Consider the following 11,436-nt stretch of genomic DNA (forward strand, 5'->3'; position numbering starts at 1 on the left):
ATCCCACAAAGAACTAGCTGTCCTAAAAAAAAAATAGTAACTGAACAAATTTTAATTGAAATTGCACTATCAGTTCTAAGTCTGATGAAGGTTATAAACCAAGTGACAATATCCTACATTATTGATGTTGTCAAAAACTTGTTTAAAAAATTACCCATGTAAATCAGTGAAATTATAAATTTGTTCTATTAAAAGTAAATGATTACTTACTTAAATGCATATGCGTATGACAGTTTTGTGCGAAATGGCGAATCCGTAACTGCTGTTCAGCGAGATTTCCGCCGTCAGTTTAATATCTATCGTAATGCAAGTGTCCCTTCTCGTAACACAATATTGCGATGGGTAAACAACCTTCGAACAAGTGATTCAATATTGAAGAAAAAACCACCGGGTCCCTGACGAACTGCTAGCACTCCGGAGAACATCGAACGAGTAAGGGAAGCCGTTGTCAGAAGCCCATGCCGCTCTATTCAGAGGCATTCAGCAGCGCTTCAAATGAGCACAAGTACGGTAAGACGAATTCCGCATACATACCTGCATTTCCATCCTTACAAGATAGCCGTCGTGCAGCAGTTAAACGAGCAAAATTTCACGCAGCGATTACAATTTTGTAGACAAATGCTTACCGTTTTTGAAGAAAATGAAAATTTGTTATTGTTAATGAGTGACGAAGACCATTTTCATCTGAATGGCTTCGTCAACAAACAGAATTGCCAGTATCGGGCAGAAAGAAACCCGCATCAGCTTCATGAGAGACCTCTTCATAGCCCAAAGGTGACTGTCTGGTGTGCAATAGAAAAGGTCGGTGTTATTGGACCATATTTTTTTGAAGAAAATGACGCTGCCGTAACTGTAACAGCCGATCATTACATTACGATGTTGAATATGTTTTTCATCCCTGAGTTACAAAACTGGGGAATCGATTTTCAAAATGTGTTATTCCAGCAGGATGGAGCTACAGCACACACAGCAAGGGCAATGATGGCTATTCTCCATAACTTGTTTCCGGGACGGATCGTTTCCAGATTCGGCAACATTCCTTGGCCCCCTCGGTCCCCTGACTTGAGTAGTTGTGATTTTTTTCTGTGGGGGTTTCTGAAATCGCATGTGTTTGACAATAAACCGCGTACATTAGAGGACCTAAAGATCGCAATTTGTCATCACGTCACCCAGATTGATGTAGACATGCTGCAAAGAATTGAGGCCAGTTACCGTGAAAGGCTGCAACAATGTATTGCCCAAAATGGACATCACTTGCTGGACATAATTTTTCGTTCATGAGTAAGTAACAAATACTTTGATTTAACAAGTGTTTCAGTACCAATAAAACTTTTTTAAAGTAAATATTCAATTTTTTATGATTATTTTAAAAACATCCGGTTCCCGTGAATGACCCTGTACAATATATTGGTTAAACCACTTAAAACTGAACCAAGGTAGCTCGAATTACAGTTATTGAGTATCGCCTTTAATGCTGCTGCTATACTAGTGCCATTTTTGATTGTGTATATTATTTCTCTCATCTGTTGTCAGTTGTAAGCTGTTCGTGCTTCAGTGCAATATATTTTTGTTTTTCTAAAATGCCTTAATTCAGTTGAGTTAAAGGATTGCTACAGTAGAAGAATATATACGTTCTAGATTTTTTCAAGGAATGTGTCTAATATTTACAAAAAATATTCGGATTCCAACAAAGAATAGCATATACAATTTGGTTAAAAATTGATTACAACAGGGTCTACACCTATGTAGAATAGCGTACACCTTCCATTAGGACTACAGAGATTGTAGCCAATATATAAAGAAAAATCTCTGCTAGTTTGAAAAAATCAATACATAAGTTAACATAACAAAGTGATGTAAAATGTGTATCTTACCATAAGATTCTTCATGACTTAAATTAATAACCATATCATGTGACAACGTTAGAAAATAAACTGTCTGGAACATCTTATTGTTTGTGACTGGCTTCTCAATAATATTGTTGATGGACAGACAGACCCATTGCTTATTTCATATCAGATGAGGCATAGTTTCATTTATCTGGGCATGTTAATTTACACAACACCAGGAATTGGATGACTGAAAATCCTCACTGGATGTTTGAGCATTCACTTCATGGTGAAAAAATTAGTATATGGTGTGCTGTTTCTGATAATCACAGTGGGATCAATATTTTTTCAGTACAGAAGTGTACCATATAATTTTAAAAGAATTCTACTGTTCAGTTAACAAATTGAGGAAAAGAGTACAGCTTCTTTCAAGACTGAATTCTTTGAACAAGTTGAAACAGTGTGTCATACATCAAACAATTCACTACCTGCATTCATTTGGCTTTTACATTAGAACAAACCGTCGGCAGAGGGTGGCCTTCATGTTCCCCAGGATTCTTTCCTTTGAAGCATGTAATTTGTGGGAATCCCCTTAGTATTGATGAACTGAAGACAAACATTCATCAAGAAATCAATGGTATTGACTACAATGATTTACATCAATAGGGTCATTTGAGCACAAAAGGGCATTACTGCTCACTTCAAACATCTTTTGTGAAAATATGAAAAATTTGCTAATGTAAATACAAGAGCGGATCAACAAGTAACCTGTGCTGGGAATGAAAATGTAAGTTTTTGACAAAACTTTTATTTTTTCAACATAATCTCCTTTTAACAGAATACACTTTTCCCATTTTCCCTGCCATTTTTTAAGCCCTCAAAAAAATACGATTTGTCACACTCTTCAAAACAGGCTTCTGTCTCAACAACAATCTCTTTGTTGAGGCGAATTTTTTTCCTGCAAGCTACAGTTTCATGTTGGAGAACAGAAATAAGTCATACGGAGCCAGGTTGGGCATGTACGGTGGGTGGAGCAGCAATTTATAGTGCGATTCATGCAATTTGGCTGCAACAATTCTGGATGAGTGAACTAGTAGGTTGTCGTGATGAAACAGCACTTTTTTCTTTGCCATCTCTGTTTCAATTTCTTGTTTTATCGGTCTAATAATTCACTGTAGTAAAATAACCAAATTATGGATTGATATTGTTCTTTTTCCATTGTATTAAAAAACACCAAATAGAAATGGCTGCCAAATAAAAACTAACCTAAGAATTAGTTTGAAATTGTAAATTGCATAGTTTGATAGATGGTAGTATACTGTAGTAATGCTAACATTCCTCAGCAACCTCACCTGTCTTCAAACATGTGTGCTTATTGATCCACCTTTGTATAGAATTTTTTTTAATTTACATTTTCATTTCATTCGTAAAATGTTACATATTGCAACTGTGTTTAGTTGTAGCAATTTGGTTTTAAGTTAATTACCAGATATAATAGGCCTGATCATTATGCAAATTAAATATACTGTTAATGTATTCATGGTGTGATTTGAGTAATTTTACACATGTACATTTAATAGATGTAGCAAGAAGGGGATCCAATTTCTAATTTACTAAACCAATGCTGCCATTCCCACACTTAAAACATACTCTGCTAAAACTTTAGTAGCTCTCTCACCTTGCAGTTGCACAGGAAAAATTGTAGTGAATTAATTTACATGTGACTGCCCACTATTTTGGTAAAAAAATTGATTGCAAACATTGTAGGATTGGTAATAAGATTCAAAATTACTGTACCTTCATCAGAAATGAAATTAATCTTATTAGAAGAAAAAAGAAAACTGTTGTAAAGTCAAAAAGTAACATCTCGTACTTTTAAATAATTAAAGTTGAAAATAAGATTATGGTTTTGGTGTTTTTTCTTTAATGACTATTTTAATTTTCAAAAGTTTTTTTTATGATGAAAATATTAAATTTCAAGTGATACAGTTTTTGTTTTAGGTAAAATAATTTAGTTTTAAGAAAAAAATATTGGAAACTAAAAAACCTGGCAAAGTATTCCATGACTGCCGGTCAAAAAGTAGTGTTGTAAGTCATAAAGAATTGTACAATAAAAAACAAAATTCTAAAAAATTGTTAAATAAAAGAACCTTAAAAAGGTCATATGTTCTTGCATGATTTTTCTAAATTAAAAAGACATTATAACACTAATTCTCACCAAAATTAAATAAACTTTGAGATCCAAAATGTTTGGACCTCAAACTTTTGGGGCCCTAATATCAAGAGGTTCTTTTATTGATTGTATTGATTATTACCAAATAAGATTTAAACATCTAAATTCCCAAATTGTAAATATAACAATATTTGATTTATGGCTTCTTTATTCTGTGGGGAAAATTAAAGAAAAAATGAATTATAAAGAAGTGATCCCTAACAAGAAAAAATTAATTTAATTGAGAATTGTGTAAAAGTATTGAAAAATGAAGTATAATTTTTTTCAAAAAAATTGCTTCTCATTTTGGGTCTGAAATATAGGTACCAAAGCTAATTCAGTTTTAATATCCCTTTAAGTGGCAAAAAAAAAAAAAAAATTAATAAAATTAAGTCAGAATTAAAATGATGTCAAAAATTCTATGCATAGCTAAACAGTCTGGAAGAATTATGAACTTCTAGAAGAAAAAGAAGTTACATGAAATGATATTTGTGTAGTCCTGGAAGGCTTATCCACACAAAAAACAAAAATAGAAACATATTTTAGAGGTGGAAATAAATTTTAAGAATGTTTTTCAAAAAATATTCATATATAGTTTAAGTAAGCTTAACAAATTTGTTTAAGTAAAGTAATAAAAATTGTTACAATAAAATGGTTATTCTTAGGTTTTTATTATTATTTTAATATAGTTTATCTTTTATAGTATTTATCATGTTAAATTTTGCATATGAGTACATGTTTTAAATAATCCAGTGAATGTTCCTGCTTGATAATTAGCTGTGAAGAAAATATTGATCACTGAATACAAACATTAGATATACAGTTATTATGAGATAAGCAATGATTAAAATAGAATAGTGTAGTGAAATTTTGTTCATTAATTGTCAACAATTCAAAAAACATTTTGTATTAGAAATTTAATGAGATTAATATACCAGGTATTTACTCATAGTTCAATCACATTTTTTATCTAAAAGTAGTTGTGTATGATTTATGCAAGGAAATGATTTTAAATAAGTTTATAATGGAACTAAAATGTGATAATCAGTGAAAAAATAATCTTTAACTGAATATTTTTTAAAAAATTCAAGTGTATGAGTTACTTGAGTAAATACAATAGTATTTAAATAAATTAATATTTTTTAATTTCCTTAGCAAGCTAAGCATCATAGCTTTAGCAACCAGTCTTCTCAGATTGCTTTACACATGGTTAATGGCATCTCAGCTGAATATTATAAATGAAATTATTAGAATTTCCTTAAAGCCAGACCTTTTTTTTATATTGTAAAAGACCTTTTTGATTCTGTTCATTTTTTATTCAGACTGTCATCCAATTACAGTTGCATATAACATGAAATTTGTAGCACATGAAAAATGTCAAATCTGATAAAGATTCAAATCCACAGCCTTTCAGATAAAAGACATTACCATTTGCATCAGTGTTCATTTGCAAAGCAGCACTTTACTACAACAGACTCATAATATTTTATTTAAAAATAAAATTTAATTTATAATTTTTGATTGTAGATGTAATGATAGATTTAAATATTTTTTTTTAATTCAGTGGTTGATCGAATTTTTAATTTTATTTTATTTTGTGATCTCAGATTAGGTCACAATAATTTAGCATTTATCAAGCAACAAATATAACTATAACTGATGAATGGTGTGGATCTATAAAATAATAAATTTGTCAGGGGGATAATGATTGAAACGTATAATCTTGTAAACCAACAAATAGTTATCCAAATACAGTGTTAGAGAGTAAATGGCATTTAACCAGTGTAATAAGATAAATATGGTACCATTATCAGACAACAATAAAATATTGTCCGATAATGTCAGACTCAATATAAAATATTGAATCTGTTGTAGTAAAGTGCTGCTTTGCAAATGAACACTCTGAAGCAAATGGTGTAATGTCTTTTATCTGAAAGGCTGTGGATTTGAATCTATCAGATTTGACATTTTTCATGTGCTACAATTTTCATGTTATATGCAACTGTAATTCGATGACAGTCTAAATAGAAAATAAACATAATAAAAAGGTCTTTAAAAGAAAAGTCTGGCTTTAAGGAAATACTAATAATTTCATTTATAACATTCGGCTGAGATGCCACGAACCACGTGTAAAGCAATCTGAGAAGAGTGGTTGCTAAGCATTAGATGCTTAGCTTTCTAAGGAAATTAAAAAATACTAATTTATTTAAATATTATTGTATTTACTCAAGTAACTCATACACTTGAATTTTTAAACAATATTTTAAAAAAATATTCATTTAAATAAATATTATTTTTCACAGATTTATTGATTATTTTTTCGCTGATTATCACATTTTAGTTCCATAATAAACTTATTTAAAATCATTTCCTTGCATAAATCATACACATCTACTTTTAGATAAAAAATGTGCTTGAACTACGTGAATAAATACCCGGTATATTGAAATCATTAAATTTCTAATACAAAATGTTTTTTGAATTGTTGACAGTTAATGAACAGAATTCCACTACACTATCTATTTTAATCACTGCTTATCTCATAATAACTGTATATCTAATGTTTGTATTCAGTGATCAATATTTTCTTCACAGCTAATTATCAAGCAGGAACATTCACTGGATTATTTAAGACATGTACTCATATGTAAAATTTAACATGATAAACACTATAAAAGATAAACTATATCAAAATAATAATAAAAACCTAAGAATAACTATTTTATTGTAACAAATTTTATTATATATTTTTTTTATATGAAGTTAAATTATTTACATGGTAATTATATATGCAAATATATTAATTGTTTATTTACGTGTACTCTATAACCCCATCAGGCTGGTCTAGTAGTAAACTTGTCATTGCAAATCACTTCCGTAACAGAGTTGATTTTCAAAGTTGAAGGTTCTCAGGATCAAAACCTCGAAATATTGATTGCTTTTATACAGATTTGAATACTATGTAATGGATACTGGTGTACTGTGGTGGGTTGAGGTTTAATTACCCACACATCTCAGGAATGGTCAGCCAGAATCTATACTAGACTGCACTTCATTTACATCCTCACCTGATTAGGCTGGGAAGGGGACTGCTTATTATTAACTAGTTGAACAGATTGCAATATATATGTTAAGAAAAAAGTATTGTTTGCACTGCACTGGTATTATATATATATGTTTTTTTATTTTATTTTATTAGGTCAACCAAAGTATCGAATAAATAGAGTAGGATGCCTTACCTTATTCTACTATGTATGTAAGAGCGCTGTCACAATTTATTCGGATCATCAACTGCATTACATATTCATATATTTATCTCAATTTCATTACAAACTTCATAAAATATAACTTATCATGCATTTTTTATTTTACTGCTTTATTTCACTGCTGCTTTTTTTCTTTTAGGAGTAACTTGTTGTTACTTGTCAGATTGTCTACAACCTTTCTGGTTTTGGTACTTAACATAATGTAAGTTTTGATCCCTTTTACGTATGCTGTTAATTTTGGTTTGCGGGTCAGGTAACTTGTAATGTGGTCATATAAACATTAGAATCTGTTGTGTTCATTCATTTTATATATTGTGTTGTACAATTTGTTGATAATAAATTTAATAGTATGACCTAATGTCCTATTAATAGTGTCATAATGTCCTATTAATTAGGATGTGTCAAGTTCGTGATTGTAAATGCTGCATTAAAATATGTGTATCAAATTTTATTGGTAATAAATTACATAGTACAATAATTACAATAGAATTTGCCCAGTTCAGGATATGCACTGTGTAAAATATGCATGTTATGTTTATAAAGTATTTATATGTAATTTCTTTGAAAAGAGATTGTTAGATTGTAAAAACCTAAAAAAAAGCAGTGATGAAGAACATTTTTGAGGATGAGTAATGGTAGACAGGCTTAAGTGGAGATCCACGATTGGCAGCCTAACCCAGTATGAAGGGAAGATGTTCTTATTTTAAGTTAAAATTAATATGTTAAATCTTTCAGGTATGACTAAGTTTAAATAGAATTGAAAAAAAAATCTAATGTCATTAAAGTAATATCAGCCCCAAAAATTATTATAGTTCAAAATTTTTCTGTATTTAATTAAATATAAATAGGTTGGGTTACTTGGTATTAAAATCCCAGCAGTTTTTAGCGATGTATTACATTAAAAGGTATCAAGTGGCACATTTTTTATAGCTACTCCAGTAATACATTTAAAAGAGCCAGGAAAAAAATTACCATTAGTAAAAATAAAAAAAACAAAAAAGTTGGTATGACAGCTTGGAACTGGGCTTTTCTGTTTTTAATATAAATTCTCAAATTTGTTATATTATATACGTTGGGCCTGTCAAAACTGATGGTTTTCATTTGGACTTGATGTGAAAAAAATGTATAGATTTAAAAAAAAAAAATTTATTTATCTATGTGCTACAATTTCATATATCAATATTGCTATGCGTATTACTATTTTTTTTCAAAATTATATCTTTTTAGTGATTTTCATCTGCTACTCAGTTTTATTGCTTAAATGCTAATGTAATTAAAATCGCTATTTCAGTTATAAATTATAACAATTTTTTTCAGTATCTCATACATCGTACAAGCTGAAAACTTAACATTACAGTGGTTTATTGCTTCTTAGATCACTCTGGTTATGTAATCCATCTTAGATTTTAATGAAACATTACATAAATAATTAATCCAAGGACCAAAAGGTATCTTAAATATTTTTGCTATACGACTAATTTATTTCATTAAATTTTTAGTTTTATGATACTGGTGTTATTTAACAGCTCAGAAAATGACAGTTCAAATGAATTTTTTGAATTAAAAAATTTTTTCTACTGTAACCACTCAAGATTTTAGTGTGAATTGTATGCATCTGTTAAGCAAAAAATAAAATTTTGTAATGTAACAGCTTTTTTCCTGAACACATGAGTAACCAAACAGCCTAAAAATCCGAAAATTGAAAAATTCATAGAAAAAAATAGTCAAAGGATGACTTGACTATTTTTTTTAAATATCCCTAACCTATATTTAGGATACAGAATATCCCTAAAATAGGGATATTTTTACGAGTTTAATAACCACAATTATAAAAATGTGAGTTTTATAAAAATTTGATCAATATGTGTGTTTTATCAAAATCTAGTGAGTTACATTTTGACTTTTTAGGCTATTTGACAGGGAATGACTTCTTAAAAAGAAACTTATGTTTCTATGGGTTTTTTTGTTCATGTAATTAACTTATATAATTTAAAAAAAAAATTTCTCCTGGTGAAGGTAGAAGGAAGTAAATTGTGCAAGTGTGGTTGAGCAGTTGTATTATTCATTTCACAGAATCTGGAAGGCAGTCTCTGGAACTCACTTATAATATCATATTCTGGCTTTACGGTTGCACTCTCTTACTAGATTATAACATTTGATTAACTCATAACATTTGATTATTAGTATTTCCAGTCATAGTTTAAATGATTTTTGTCATGTGATACTACCAACATGGAATCAAAGAAACTGGTTGTTCATTTTTGTCAGAATTGTGTGGGCTAGTAACCCCAAATTGAGCTACATCATGCAAGACATGTGATGTGAACATTCAGAAGAATTTTATGTGTATTTTGTCTATTTTCCTTGACCAGTAGTGAAAGTTTTGTTATTATACCCAGAAGAGTGAAAAGATGACAATAATATCATCTGACATTATTAATGAACTCAAAATATTTTGCCTAAGTTAGTTTTAACATGGGCTTTCTAAAGTTCACTTATTCCTGTTTATCTTGAGGTTGTAATTTATGAATCATTGCGATATATATTGGGATATATATATATTGGGTATAGAGGGATCTATACCCAAATTCAAACACAAAATTCTGTAGACTGATTTCTATGGAATTTGAAATTCAGGCCGTTTGAATTTGAAATTCAGTGTAGAAGTGTGAACTTAAATAAATAGCATCATTTACTCACTCTGATTTTTCTGTGATGTTCAGACTAAATAACATCATCTACTTTTCTTGCGATATCAATGCTGGTTTGTCAAGTTTTTATCCAGTTCAAAATTCTGTTGCAAAATATTATAATGATGTATTATGAAACTTCAGATTTGTTCCTAAACAGTCGTTGTACCTTAATTACACATTTATTATTATTTAGATATTGCTTTAAACAACAAATTTGATGTTGCTTTGATAAGTACTCTGTGTCAGCCAAAGTTGCACATTTATCTCTAACCACCCCAGTTAAAATTTAACATGTGGTACTGCCAACATCATGTGTCACATTAATCAGATTGGATTGGCAAATTGTATTTTTAATTCCATTTTGAAAAGTTCTAAATATTTATAATTGTAGTATTACATTTTAATTTTTTTCATTTTTCTTATATGTGTTTGGTCACTATTTGCAATTCTTGGTTTATAATTTACTTAATTTCTGTCTATTGATCAATGTTATCTCAGTATAATGGGGGCTTACTGATTACTGTCTTGGAATGAATGTAGATTATGATGGAGTGTGGTAAGTTTTTCAAAAACATATGAATGATCTTTTTATTTATTAGTAGTAAATACAAACTATTGAATTTTGTACAGCCTAATGTTTTTAAAAATCCTATTGTAATGAAATGTGTGTGAATACACTTTTGAAGAGATTTAAAAGCAAGCATTCATGTAACAGACAGAATGTAGCAGCTCTTATTAGATCCTCATAAGTAAAGTTGCACCAGATTCATGGAATCTTAGATTATTGTGGAATTTTTCTTATGAATTTATTTTCAGATTTTTAAAAATTTGTTAACTAAAAGTATTTTAATTATGTGTTTTGTTTTCAATCTTATTTTTTTATAGGTTATACTTACTTTTTGAGAATTTGTGATTAAAATGGCTGAAGAGAATATTTTACGGAAGCTGCTTTCTGGCAGAATTAACAAAAGTTCTGCAGGTCTGTGTGTGTTTATTTTTATTTAATTTTTTTCACAGTTTGTCTCTTGTTACTCCAGAATAGCTCTCTGGTTTTCATGAACTAAGTTTTGAAAGATGTATTTCACTCGAGTGGTACAAAATATATAGTGATTTGAAGAAAAAGTAGATAATTATAAAAATTATGATTTTTTTTTCCCAAACTGAAAAAAAAATTATTTTAATTCATCAATTCTGTTGCCAAATAAAATTATTGTAAACCAGATTTAAAAAATTAAAATCTATTTTAATATTCCAAAACAGTATTATACTTGAAAAACATTTTTCTTTGTTAATCATAAAAATAATTAAAAATGATTAATGAGTCCTGAGTAAAACTGTTTACTGTATGCTTTCTTAAAATGTGATTGTTTTCCTAATGCAAGGACTACCTCAGGACATAGCAGTTTTTTTTTCAATTTTAAGGGATATGAAATAAA

At 29.4% G+C, this 11,436-nt stretch overlaps 1 pseudogene; it reads left to right on the plus strand.

The window, feature by feature from the left end:
* Positions 1 to 10,932, plus strand: part of LOC142330977 (T-complex protein 1 subunit beta-like) — a 35,305-nt pseudogene extending 24,373 nt beyond the window's left edge.
* Positions 10,933 to 11,436: the final 504 nt, after the last annotated feature.

The sequence above is a fragment of the Lycorma delicatula genome, chromosome 10 (assembly GCF_047948215.1).
Source record: "Lycorma delicatula isolate Av1 chromosome 10, ASM4794821v1, whole genome shotgun sequence".
Taxonomy (NCBI): Eukaryota; Metazoa; Arthropoda; class Insecta; order Hemiptera; family Fulgoridae; genus Lycorma; species Lycorma delicatula.